Source organism: Brachycentrus maculatus, unplaced genomic scaffold (genome assembly GCF_059751285.1).
Source record: "Brachycentrus maculatus isolate JH-2025_06_01 unplaced genomic scaffold, ASM5975128v1 h1tg000170l, whole genome shotgun sequence".
Taxonomy (NCBI): Eukaryota; Metazoa; Arthropoda; class Insecta; order Trichoptera; family Brachycentridae; genus Brachycentrus; species Brachycentrus maculatus.
This window is the reverse complement of record NW_028280923.1, coordinates 460,016-475,179: the sequence shown is the minus strand read 5'-3', so window position 1 is coordinate 475,179 and position 15,164 is coordinate 460,016.

The window sequence follows — 15,164 nt, the reverse complement described above, 5'->3', positions numbered from 1 at the left end:
ATGTCAGAATGTAATAATGTCCTTTAGCCATTGCATTATAGTTGTGGTGCGGAGAGGCTACTAATATTTATGTTAAAATGAAAAAAAAAACGATTTTTGTGCATCAAAAGTAAAATTTTCAAGCAACACTCCGGTATTTTTTAATTTAATGTAAATAATTTGTTGTTACTTATTAGCATGCATCTGTTTACTGATTATATTGGCTATTGTAAATATCTTATTCAAGAATAATATACCCTCAAAAGCGTGACTGTCAATGTAATTGTTTTACTGTATGTCCCGTACCTTGGGCCATCTCAGAGTACAGTACCTTGGGTCATAATCAAAGTATGTCATTTTAATTACGTTTTCATATATTTGTTTTTTTTGTGATTTAAGGATGCCAAGGAGAAAAACAATATGTTTTCTAAGGAATACAGTTGATACGCAGTGATTGGAGCCATCAGTTTACGAGTTTACTAACCTCAATCGTAATTAAATCAAAGAAAGCTGATTGATTTTTATAATGTATTTTTTCTCTCTCTAAATGGTTATAATAGCATTCAAAGAAGTTGCATGCCTTTAATTATTTTTAAAAAATGTAGAAATATAAAACATTATAAACTATATAAATACATAGTATTACTGAACGATTACTTTATATTATGAACCGTACCGTACCTTGGGCCAAAAGAAGAGGTTTTGTAAAATGTTATTCTTATGTATACTATGCATGGTTAGCAAATGATATCTTTTAGCAATATGATTATATATAACCGATATATTTGGTTCAATAAAAAAAATTATGTACTTTGTAAATTTATCATTTTGAGACTTTGAAAAAAAACGGCCCAAGGTACGAACCTCTCCCCTACTTGAAACTGGACACCTAGACCGAATGTGGACCTTAATTAGACGGTGTTTAAAATCTGTACCAACTGGTGGGAATTAATTAAGATCTAAAAAAAGATAGCGGTGACCATTGTAGGGGTTTTTTCTTCCTCTTTGTTTGACCAATTATGTTCACGTGTCAAAGTGATCTCAAAGCCGATTATTAATATTCACCTCGATGGCTTCGGGCCGACGTATTTTGGACTTATTGCTTCGAACGAGATTAAATGCGGACGCGTTTTCTTTTTTGTATCGACGCTTGGAAGAACAAATATTTACGTTGAAGATTACTGCAGTTGTATGGTCGAACGAATAATTATTTTGGAGAAACAAAAAAATCTGTATAAGTATGTATATATTTTATTTTTATATTATACTTTGTTTACAAAACTGGGTTTGTCCACTAAGCAGCTATTATTTTTTGACATCTCATCAAAGATGAAGAAGAATATGGAAGTCTGGGCATTTACAGGGCTGACGACCGTCATAGGCTAGTTGAAGTGATCACTTTACACACGAGTAACATTCACCAATTCTACCCATTATTGACAACCACAATACTCAAATTCTTGGAAGTTCTATACATATGAACCAATTTAGAAACCTTGTTCTTGAATCACTAGAACTTCACTAGAGACATCTATTGGTGAGATGTAAAGAATTTGAGTAGTGTTGTTGTCAATAATGGGTAGAATTGGTGAATGTTACTCGTGTGTAAAGTGATCACTTAAACCAGCCTATGACGGTCGTCAGCCCCGTAAATGCCCAGACTTCCATATTCTTCTTCATCTTTGATGAGATGTCAAAAAATAATATGAAAATAACTCCTGTAACTGGAGATAATCCAGATTTTGTGAACAAGTATTTGGACACACTCAAAATGTTGTAAGCAGCTATTCATTAATATTATTCCATCTGATCTTTCTCTGCTTCCATTACCGACCAGATTCACCCCATAAATTTGTTTTACTGTTCACTCATTCGATTCGCATGTCCAAACCATCTGAACATACCTTTTTGAAATTTTTTCGTTAATGCATATCTCAGCCTTGCGTTATTTTCTTTCCGTTTCGTCGCACATTTGGCTGAGAGAACGCCAATTGACTGTATTAAGTATACTTTCATAATTCCTTTGCCAACTAGCCTTCACTTCCATACATTAGGAGTTGGAACCAGGACTCCATTGAGCACTGCGAGTTTAGTTTTCGCTGAAATGTTTTTAATTGCCATAACTGATTTTAGTGCACTATTTACTCTGTTCCCAGCATTCACTCACCTTTCTATATCTTCATCAACCTTTCCATCTCTAAACAACATACTTTCCAAACTTACGAAATCATCTACCCGTTACAAATTTTTCCCATTTATTACTATTTTACACCCAGATCTACATTCATCTCTTTCAAAAACCATGACATTGGGTTTGTTAACATTTATCAGCAAATCACTTTCCTTGCACACATTATATACCTTTGACACCAGCGCCAGCAGGTCTTCTCTGCTATCAGCAAAAAGCACAGCGACATTCACATTTATTACATATAGATATTATGTAATTATTACTAACGGAGAATGAATACGATTGATATATACAATTACTCGTAAATATGCAAAGAATCTTAATTATTTTTAGCTCGTGCCAGACCACGAATCGCTCACGATAATAATAAAACCTCCTTCATATATTATATTCTCGTTACAAATAAAACAGCAAAAAAAGGCACTTGATCAAAACATCAAATCAAACATACGTTACATTTCATATCAATTTATAAATAGTCTCAACCTTTTTATCGGTGATCGTAAATTTGCTATCGTTTTTGCGGGTGTCCGATCGATTGCGAGAACGGGAGAGATGGAGTACGGGATAGTTGGAGCAAGAAGAAAAATAATAAAAGTGTGTTTTATTTAGTATTGGCAAGGGGGGTGGAGGAGGGTGGCATGGGTCAGGGGTCACGAGAGCCCTCGGGCCTAGATCGGGCCTGGCTGACGCAGAGCCGGATTTGGGTACACCTTATAATAAATCATTTAAATAATAACTAATAATTTAGTTATTCTATATCATATTTATATTGTTTATTATATCGGATACTGGGTTGTCAATTTCAAAGCTGTCTCAACTTGATATGTGCTATGCTCAGACCTCCAGATTCTTTTATGAAAAAAAGGAAATAACGGTACAAGTTTCGCAGTTATTCTGGCACTAAATGGCACTTTTCAATTTTTAAATACATGTAACTATTTTTAATTAAAACTTCACTTGGTAAATACCATTGTTTCTTAAAATAAATTGTGACACGTGATTCGATGGATTCCGCACAATTTTCAACCTGTATGTGGATCTAAGTCTTAATTTTAGAGTTGTGTTTAAATTTTAAAGTAGAGAGCTCCAAAGAGAAACGTCTCTAAAATAACTAAGCTTTACACATGGTTTTTGAAAATGGTACGAATGTATCAAAACACGTGTGTAGATTAATTTTTTTTAGATAGAGTAGTATTTACCAAGAAAACAAAATACAGTAAAAATAATAAAACATAGTGGAAGTAAAAAACGTTTGCATACAAAATTAATTATTTTTTATAATTTAGTAAAAAAATTATCATGTATTAGATGATAGTGCATCGATTATTAATTTAAAGAAATTGAGAGATTTATCACTCATTAAAATGTTTATTAAGAACAAAGTGACAATATTTTAGATTTCCACAATAATAAATTATAGATATTCTTTATTTTTAAATAATTTAGTACTTAATATAAAATTAAAATAAAATATACGACAGTCAAACAACTATATTCTAAAACAGTCCTTACATATGCATTTAAGAATTACTCTCACATGACGGACATAAATCTCAATTTACATTTTATATGGAAATGTGTATTAAATTACAATATCTATAACACAGAAATACATCTATCGAACCTAATACATAGGTAACTCTTTTGGTAAAAAGAGCATTGATTATTATGCAATAAAGTTACAACCTGCCTCCATTATCCAAAAAAATATTTAAAAATTAAAATTAGTATTTGTAAGAGTTATTCATAAATGAATAATGGAGGTGGATAGATCTGAAATAGATCGAATCATTCGGCCATGTCGCATTTGATTGCAAGTCAGAAAAAAAAATTCTTTTGGTTTTATAAATCAGTATTGTAAAATGTGCATTTGATGAAATATAAATAAATATATTTCTGTAAAAATCATGTGGTAAAAGCAAGTTTGGATCGAGTGGTGAGAATAGCAGCAGACAGCAGCATAAGAGCTAACAGGCCCCCCGGAAGATCACCTGAACGATGGAGAAAAAGCTGGTCTTCCACCTCCCAGGAGCGGACCGTAGAATAACAGGACATAGTCCTAACTCAAGAAGAAAACAAAAGGATAAATAAATAAATATATTAAAAATTAGAGACCGAGTAAGGAATACCGACATTCGGAGCATGTGTAAGACGGAGGATATCGTTAGGTGGGGACGACAACGAAGGTGATACTGGAATGATCATGTAAACAGAATGTCAGATGACAGACTTCCACGTATCGTCCTTCAAGGAATCCCCGAAGGACGCAGACCCCCAGGCAGACCTCCAAAAAGGTGGAAAGACAGCTGGGGTCAACGTCCCAAGAGCTACAAGCGGAGGCACAAACAGATCCTTAGGATCCAGAAAAAGAAAAAGAAGAAGAAGAAGAAGATTAAAAATTAAACACAAAATATCGGGGAAAATCCCAAAGCCGGTCCTGCGAATCCTTTCATTTACCTGCAAATATTCCGACGCCCAAATAAGCCAAAGTGACCAAGAACCAACGGTCTTAAACCTGATCTTTAAATAGAAAATATACCGAATCATCGAACCTTACAACAAACTCACATGTAAAAAGGTTCAAATATAATTGAATCTGTTTTTATCAAATCAGTAATATGAATTTGTTCCTTTTTCTAAACAGACACGTTACTGAACGATTTCTTTTAGTTATCCGCTGTAGTATATAGCCAGGTGTGTGTATGTCCATTTTGAAAACAGGATGAATGTAAAACATTGCTAAAATATGCAAATATTTGAGGCTTAAACCGTGCGACTATGCGTAGTCGTTTTAACGAGGTATTTCTGCGAGATGTGCGCTATAAGTCGTAGCATTTTTTGAGCCGAAGACTTACTTTATAACCGCGCTTTATCTCCAATGACTGTTGACAGTAAATTTTAAAACCATTCTTGCTTCACTTTGTTGCAAAGTTAGTGCGTAGCCATTATTTAGTTAAGGTGTGATGGAAGAGGTTTTTGTAATTAAAAACTATACATACATATTTTGAACTTGGAGCGAATGGATAAGAGAGAATGACTAACAAAATATATTTGGCGAATGCGAGCGGAAAAAAAAACGAAACAGGCCGAACGAGACTTGTCACCATCAGATCAATCAGAACCTATAATCTGGTGGTGCCAAAATCTGCGTAATCGGAGGGTATGTATGACTAGATGTATGGATGTGAAGGAAGCTAGGGTTGTATGTCAGGACAGAAGTGTGTGGCGTTCCATTCTCTCTTCCTACCCTTGCGGGGAAACGGCGTGATGGTAGTAGCAGTAGAAACCCAATAATGTATAACATATATAACTATCCTTTTTGCATTCATCTATCATTTTGTGTGATACCACTTTTTAAGTTGTATTACACAAAGCGAACGATGAATGATAAGGAGAGTGTTATATTACCATACTACAAAGTTATAAATGCCTTTATTATACAAAATATAAAGCATATATCCTTATACTTATCTAAAGTGAACCATTTTAACGAAAGCATTATTTACAAGCTTAAGTTTTTTTTTAAAAAGGCTGCTCTTTACATAACAAAAAAAATATGAAACAGAATTTACATATTTATTTATATAGTTAGATACATAGATAAAAAAGCGAATATTCAAATTCAACTTTCTTTGAAATTTTCAAAGCAATCGGAGAATCACTTTAGCAGATTTGAACTTTTTAACAAACGAAGATTTACATTTTTATTTGTGTACATTTGTGTAGGTCCTCACCAAAAAGTTATATTTCCAATATTGCACAAAAATCCTTTAAATGCAAATCTTACTGTATTCTGTTATTCTGTATTCTATTACTGTTTACTGTATTCTGTCGAAATCTTGACCAATACGTGACCAATTATCGCACACTCCTTTCAACAACGTCATAAGTATATTTAAAAAAACTTGATTTTTCAGGAGATCGTTTTTTAAGTTTAAGAATATAATAAAATGTATTAAAAATAAATATCGAGTCACTTATTCAACGTTTTACTGGACAACAGATCTATTTAGGTAAAACCCGATTTTTTTTCTCTTTTTGAAAAATATTTAGTACATTTAAAAAAATTATTAAAATTTTAAATTAAATAATTCAAAAAATAAATAAAAACCTTTTCTACAAAATGCAAAAACAACACTTTCTGCGCTGTAGCGGATAAATATTACGTTTAAAATATACCGCTTTTGCTGGGATATAGTACATTTTCTGGGCATTCTGAAAATATACACAACTGAAAATTAACGATTTTTGATATATGATGTTGTTGAAAGGAGTGAGCGTTATATGTTAAAACAATATGATATCATTTAATAGCTCCAAAACGTAAAAATTTTACAAGCTAGAATTCCTGATAGCTTAAAATCATTTATAATGGAAATGTAACGTTTTGGTGAGGACCTCCACATTTGTATTTTGTGAAAGTCGGTACCTGTGTAGGTAGGTATGTAGCAGTACCATGTGAATATGCTAGTATGTAATACGAAGAGAGTTTGGTTTCGATTACGGCTACAGCAGTGTGTGCCGTAAATAACTGAGAGCGTGTGAGCAATGTTCCGTGTTGGAGGTCTTTAACACCTTTACTCCTGACATAATAATATAATATATTATTAGATTAAAACCAACATTTTTAGTTTTTTTACTTTATTTTTGTTTGACCAGCGACCGAGTTTCGTCGTTATCGACATCATCAGACCAGTCTGATGATGTCGGTAACGACGAAACCCGGTCGCTGGTCAAATAAAAATAAAGTGGAAAAGCTAAAAATATTGGTTTTAATCTAAAAATATATTAAAATGCAATTCCATCACGAAGTGTCAGTGGATAATATAAATCTATAATAATAAAATTCTTAAAATATATATTTATATTTTATTGGGTATTTAATAGACCAGTAACATCAAATTACTTATCTTATTTTATTTCTGAGAATATCTATTGTATTCTTGCCAGCACCCTTTATTGTAACCTAAACCTAATCTCACATGCCATTGTGAAATCTTTTTTTTTGTATTAATAATTTTTTTTTGTTCTTGTAATTATAATGTATTGTGAAATACAAGATAATTTTCAAAAAAGAAGAAAAATTTTAAGCAAGCAAAAATCTGGAAAGACGGGGGTGTGAGTAAAAGCACCAATATAAAGCATGTAGGGAGTTTGGTCCACTCCATTTTTCTCTATGCTGCTGAAACGTGGACCATACAGATACAAATAAGTAAATCTTAGTTTGTGTTTTTGGACTTTTAAAAGGCATTTGTACAATATTTAAAAAAAATCCTACAATAACTAGAAATAATTGGACTTCACTCAAATGATACCCTCAATTTATTCAAAGGATATCTTCAAGGAAGAAATTAACGAAATATCTGAACCAATAGAAAACAATTTAGAAGGATCCCAAGGATCAGTCATACGACCAATTTTGTTTATCGTATACGTAAACGACATAACCCACATAATAAAAAACCCTGTAAGAAAACTATTTACCGATGACACATTGATTGATTTAGCTAGAAAAGATGAAACATACATGTATAATAATAAAACCCTTATCCGCACCCCAATGGTGCATAGGGCACTGCTTCATATAAATGCAGTGTTATCTTGATCGTTTACACATGAAGGGAAGGTGATCAGCCCTCCGCTTCAGGTACCAGTCCAGGGTAATATTGAATAAATATTACAGTGAAAAAATCACTTATATTTATTTGACCCCCCTGGGAATCGAACCCGGGACCTCCAGAACGGTAGCCGAGCGTGCTGACCATTGCACTACGGAGGCGGACAACATATATGTACTATAAACAATTTCAAAGGGGTCTTGAACAGCATATCAGAGTGGTTTAGCAAACTAAAACTTTGGAAAAACTAAATACATGGAATAAGAAAGAAGAAAGCCAATCCTAATGATGAATATATATATAAATATATATATATATATATATATATATATATATATATATATATATATATATATATATATATATATTTAAATATACATATACATATATATATATATATATATATATATATATATATATATATATATATATATATATATATATATATATATATATATATATATATATATATATATATATATATATATATATATATAAATATATATATATTTATATATTTATATATATATAAATATATTTATATATATATAAATATATTTATATATATAAATATATATATATATATATATATATATATATATATATATATATATATATATATATATATATATATATATATATATATATATATATATATATTATATATACAGTATCTACTCAATGAATTAGGGCCACCCATTATTTTTATGAATACTCTGAAATCCTTTGGATTATTATATTTATTTTACATAAATACTTTAAGTTTTCTATTGACATCTAATATCATGTATATTACCTTCAATAATATGTAAAATATACCTGGATTATTTAAGCCTTTACAAAATTTTAAACCCTTTTTCTGAGAAAGGTCCCTAATTAGCCCAGGTAGACAGATAGTTGAAAGTTCAAAAAATAGTCCTATCTCATTTATTAGTGAAGTTTCTTGAGTTCTGGTTGTTGTTTTGTTTAGAGAGGTTATATAGTTATCGTGTCTTGTGAAAAAAAATTAATTTTTAATTTTAGTTCGTAAAGTATAAAAAAAATTTGTAAACACAAGTGTTTTTTTTGAAAAGGACAAAATGGGAAAAAGTAAAGACATTTCTGAGGAAAAAAAGTCTAGTGTTATAGTGCTACTGAAATTAGGAATACTATCTAATAGAGAAATTTCAAAAAAAGAAAACGTTTCTCGTCAAACAGTGGACAGAATTTCAAAATCAATAAAAAATCAGTCACCCGCCACCAGCAATCGGCGAAAGAACTGTCGTAGGATTAGAAAAACAACACCGAGGACTGATCGAAAAATCTTTCAAAGTGCCTTAGAAAACCGTAGTGCATCAGCAAAAACATTAAAAATAAAATTGGAAGAAGAGGGTATAAATATATCGGTATCAACACTGAGGCGACGTCTTTACGAAGTAAATCTGAAATGCAGGCGCCCTGTAAAAGTACCAAAATTGACACCACGAATGAAAGCGGATCGATTAAAATGGGCCAGGCTACATCGAAATTACTCGGTAGATGATTGGAAAAAGGTATTTATTTAAATTGAATTTTCAACATATCATTTTAGTAAATAAACTTATATATTTGAATTAAACTTAAATTTTCATTATTTTTCAGGTCATCTTTAGTGATGAGTGCCGGTTAGAAGCCGTGACAGAGAGCCGTCGATTTGTCAGGAAAACACCAATGGAACGTTACAATGAGGCCTGTGCGGTAAAAGTTATCAAACACCCCCCTGCAACAATGATATGGTCATGTATTATTAACAATTTACCTGGGCCGTTGTTTTTCGTGGAAGGAACAATGAACCAAAATTCCTATAATCAGGTCCTCGAACGAATTTCATTGCCCTTCTACCATACACTCGACCCAACAGAAGGTCCATACACCTTGCAGGATGGGGCACCTTGCCACCGGGCTAAATCAATAATAAAAATTTTGTCTAACAAAAATCTGCCTTTGCTCCCCTGGCCTGGAAATTCTCCGGACCTTAATCCTATAGAAAACGTATGGAGCATGTTAAAAAATAAGGTATACTCATTTCCAAATCCGACAGTAGACTGTCTAAAAAAAAATATTCAAAAAATTTGATCAGAAGACGAAGAAATAAAAAACATGATAAAACAGTGCATTTTAAGTATGCCAAAAAGAATTGAGGCAGTTATTTCTGCCAAAGATGGAAATACTAAATACTAACTATATTTATATGAAAATATATGCATAATTTAAGCGTAATAAAGTGTTCATGTGTAAATAAAATTCAATGTTGTTTTATTCAAGGTTTTCTCTGAGTTATTCCTGTTTGAATTGAGAAATTGCGCGAAATTCTGCGTGGCCCTAATTCATTGAGTAGATACTGTATATATATATATATATATATATATATATATATATATATATATATATATATATATATTTATATATATATATATATAAACATATATATATTTATAAATATATATATATATATATATATATATATATATATATATATATATATATATATATATATATATATATATACATATTTATATACAAATTAACACGAATCCCGTTAACGCGTGGCTGAAATATTTGTACATACACAGGAGCCGTATTTGTCGCAGAAAACGTGTCAAGTAAACAATTTTTCAAATAAACATCTTTTTAAAATCTCAAATTAGCAGTTATTGACAAATTTATTCGAAAACGTATATATTTTCATTGTTTTTTGTTGATGTTTTTTACAATTTCATTTATTTTATTTCGACATTCGGGATTGAATGTGTTAGAGCAGCCATACGCTACATGTGTATTGTGTACGTTCATACTATGTTCCACGTTCCTTAACGTTCATGGTCCACATTATTTATTTAAAGGCTCTTTACATATCACGTGTCGCCGAAGTTTTGCGATGTAATCCGATGTTAACCGAATCGTCATTGTTTTAAATTCGTAATTTTATGCCTTCGCCTTGTAAGTGTTAAGCTCCAATGCATTTTACCTTTACACCTATATTACCTTTATACCTATATAACCCTTATACCTATATTACCCTTATACCTATATTACCCTTATACCTATATACCATATACCATATATAGGGGGACCCAAAATGAGTTTTTTTTTAAATTATCGTAGGTACGTCAAGTGAATTTGAATTTTACAATATTATAATAAAGTAATAATGTTATAACTAAAATAAAATAATTTAAAAAATGACGGTGGTGTAAGGAAAAACGCCATATGTGACCAGCTAATTCATTTACAGCATTTTGAGTGTGTCCAAATACTTGTTCACAAATCTGGATTATCTCCAATTATAGGGGTTATTTTTAACATATGTGCAAAATAACCCCTATAATTGGAAATAATCCAGATTTGTGATAAAATCTCGATAAAATCGGATTTCAAATCGAAGTTTTTTATTTAAATTTTACTTAGTAAATGCTGCTATTTCTTAAAAAAAAATTATTACACGAGTTTCGATACATTCTGCATCATTTTCACACACTTTCCATGTATAAATAAATATTAAAATTAAAATCAATTAATAAATTAAAAATGTCTAGTAATTTCTGCTATCCATAAATTATAGATAAGTTCATAGCTGATTGAACTTAAACCCAGTGTAGGAAGATGTGGGAAGGCAAAGGGTTGGACGAGGATACTCGTATATGAACGGTTCAATAATTTATTATGACCTATTATTGCAGTGTAGTGTACAAGTAAATAGACTGTAAACTTGATGTGGCAATCTTCTATATAATGTTTAATATCTACTGCTGCATCTAACAGTACTCATATAAACTAATCTGACATGATCATGATCATACGGTTGATATAAATTATAAGAATATATCATGGGTGTACTAGCAAAAAACGTTAACTCGAAAATTTGCAATTTTTATTTAATGATGTGTGTTTTTATGTTTTCAATGTTCTTCAAACTGACAAAATACACTAAGTATTTAAAAATGTCTGATTTATGTATGTGGTTTTAAAAGTAAATTAAACTTCATTTTATATAGCGGGTATTTTATTCAGGCTAAAAGCTTTAAATAATAAATAATAGGGATTTAAGAGTTAACGTTTTTTGCCAGTATACCCACGATATGTAGCATTAAATATAAAAAAAACTCTTTTATGAGAGTATTTTTATTTTTTGTTATTAAAATAAAAACAGTTAGTATTTTCACCTGAGGATGAGCATATTTCTAGTTCTCGAAACTACAGATGTATAGTTTCATAAAATCACTCGAAAAGAATTTTAAACAAGTGTTTGTTTTTAAACATATATTTAAATCATTATGTTATTCCACAAAATTAGTTATGAATTGATTTAACTAACCATCACGCCACTTCTCCCCAATGGTAGGCAGTGCGAATAGAAACCTACACTTGTAGTTGGTAATAGAAGCAGGGGAAGACCGAGACAATTGGCATGATCAAGTATTTTAAAGTGGTCAGGTCAGGAGTTGGAATAATCGATGGGTATGTATGAGGAGATGCATGAATGTGGAAGAGGCGAGGAATGTTTGCAAAGACAGATTCGTATAGCGCAGGAGTAGATAGAGAGAATAGAACGCCACACCACTCTAAATTGGCAAACATTCTTCACTTCTTCCACATTCATGCTCATCTCCTCATATGTAGGAACATACCTGCCTATTATTCCGACTTTTACACTCTTCACTTTCAAATAGTTGACATAACATACTTGTAATATTATGTACCAAATATTATACAATTATAAATATTACTTCAAATGTGTACTGTATTATAAGCTACCTCACAATTCAAGCAATTCGACGCCCACAATACAGCCACACGGACTGTCAAAAAGAAAGCAATTTCGGCCCAAATTGGCTTAAACCACGCGACTACCGTGATACGCGCGCGATTGGCTACCCCGTGGAAATTTCCAGAATTTCCGAGCGAAAGGGACGCGCTTACGCGACGCTCAGCGCGATGGAGAGAGAGGAGAGAGATCCCGAGTTTGATTAAGTCCAATTGCCTCCGTGCATGAAGGGTAGCCACACACGAATTTGAGCTGTATGTGCGCTTGCTTATATGGGAACAATCGACTACCGCGCATACGGGATTCAAATTTTGTTACGGATGAGATATTGCGTTCCCGCCCATAGCAGGCAATGAATAATGTATCAAAATGTAAAGCAGTGTTTTTCCTGTACACCCAGATTGCGATCGCCTTGTTATACGATGACTTTATTCAGAACTTATGCATATATTTAGATGGATAAAGAAGCTCACAGTATGCTACATTTTCACATATTCAAATATTCGAAATGATAAAAAGGTCATATACCAAGCAATTGTTGTACATAGCATAGTTCTCTCTACTTACACAATATAGAATAAAACATATAGAATAAAACCCTTATCCGCACCCCAATGGTGCATAGGGCACTGCTTCATAAAAACGCAGTGTTACATATCTTGATCGTTTACACATGAAGGAAAGGTGATCAGCCCTCCGCTTCAGGTACCAGTCCAGGGTAATATTGAATAAATATTACAGTGAAAAAATCACTTATGTTTATTCGACTCTCCCTGGGAATCGAACGTAATAACATAACACAATATACTAACATTATAAAAGCTAAACATGTCAACCAGTGGACAAAGCTGGTTGCGTTTTGCGATTTTCTAGTTCTTAATATATTTTATAAAATAAAACAACTTTAATTTCACCACATTTTATTGGTAACACTTTATCCTACCGGTTTCGACAAGAACCTTGTCATCATCAGGGTTTATGTACTAATTCTAAAACATTTACATACTCATAGTTATGTTATAGTCAATTAAGTAGTTTAAGAATTAGAACCTACATAAACCCTGATGATGACTAGGTTCTTGTCAAAACCGTTAGGAAAAAGTGTACCAATAAAAAGTGGCTAAAACAAAGTTGTTTTATTTTATAAAGTTTATAAATTGTGCCACAAAGTATCTGCAAGAAACATTCAAGAAACTTTATGTTTTTGACAATTTTGCGTACAAAATTAAGCTAAAATGAAATACGCTTAGTGATCTCTTTATACTCGATTGATTGTGGCTGTCAATCAAAGGAGTTGTCATTATTGAGTAGAATGGTGATTGTGACACAGTGTATAAAGTGATCACTTAGGATATTATTTTAAAATCCTATAAATTCACAACAGTTTTCTTAGTCTATGTTAAGAACTCAATAAAAATCTTAATATGATCACGCTGGAGAAAGCTTCTCTATCCTCTGTTGATCGGAACAATTCCCTCACTCTTATTATAGTCCAACCTATTACATTTTTCAGCCAGGACATCTGCTACCTTCCAACTCCTCGACTTTTCTTAATTTTCCGTTTAAAAGTTGAAGGAAGTCATTTTTATCACCTCTCAGCACGGGTCTTAGTAAGATATTACTACAATAATACAAATAAAATATAAATGAAAGAATGATAAGTTTAAAAAATTGGCATACTCAAAATAGAGTACGTACAGTTCAAAATTTATAAAAAAGCAAAGTGCAGCATATTGAAAGACTAACGTCATAATATATGGTCCATAATAAAGCCACATGGACACACTCAAAAAAGAGTAAAGTACAGTTCAAAATTTGAACTGTAAAACCCAATTGAAGCATATTGAAAGACTAACGACATAGTATATGGTCCATAATTAAGCCACATAGACGCACTCAAAATAGAGTGATGTACAATTCAAAATTTATGAAAAAGCCAATCGAAGCATATTGAAAGACTAACGTCATAATATATGGTCCATAATTAAGCCACATGGACACAATAAAAAAAGAGTAGAATACAGTTCAAAATGTATAAAAAAGCCAATTGAAGCAAATTGAATGACTAACGCATAATATATGGTCCATAATTAAGCCACATGGACACAAGAAAAAAGAGTAGAATACAGTTTAAAATGTATAAAAAACTCAATTGAAGCATATTGAAAGACTGACGTCATAATATATGGTCCATAATTAAGCCACATAGACACACTAAAAAAGAGTAGAATACAGTTCAAAATGTATAAAAAAGCCAATTGAAGCAAATTGAATGACTAACGCATAATATATGGTCCATAATTAAGCCACATAGACACACTAAAAAAAGAGTAGAGTACATTTCAAAATGTATAAAAAGCCAAGTGCAACATATTTAAAGACCAACGTCATAAAATATGGTCTATAATCAAGCCACATAGTCTTACAATAATCTCCAACATGCGTTTATTATATTTGTATCCATTTATTCAATTATGGTAACAGCCATGGGAAATAATGATACGCGCAGTTAATCATTTCAAATCGAAATACTGTAATTTCGATTCGGCGAGCGAATTTTTTGTCTAAATACGTAATGACCACTTTCAAC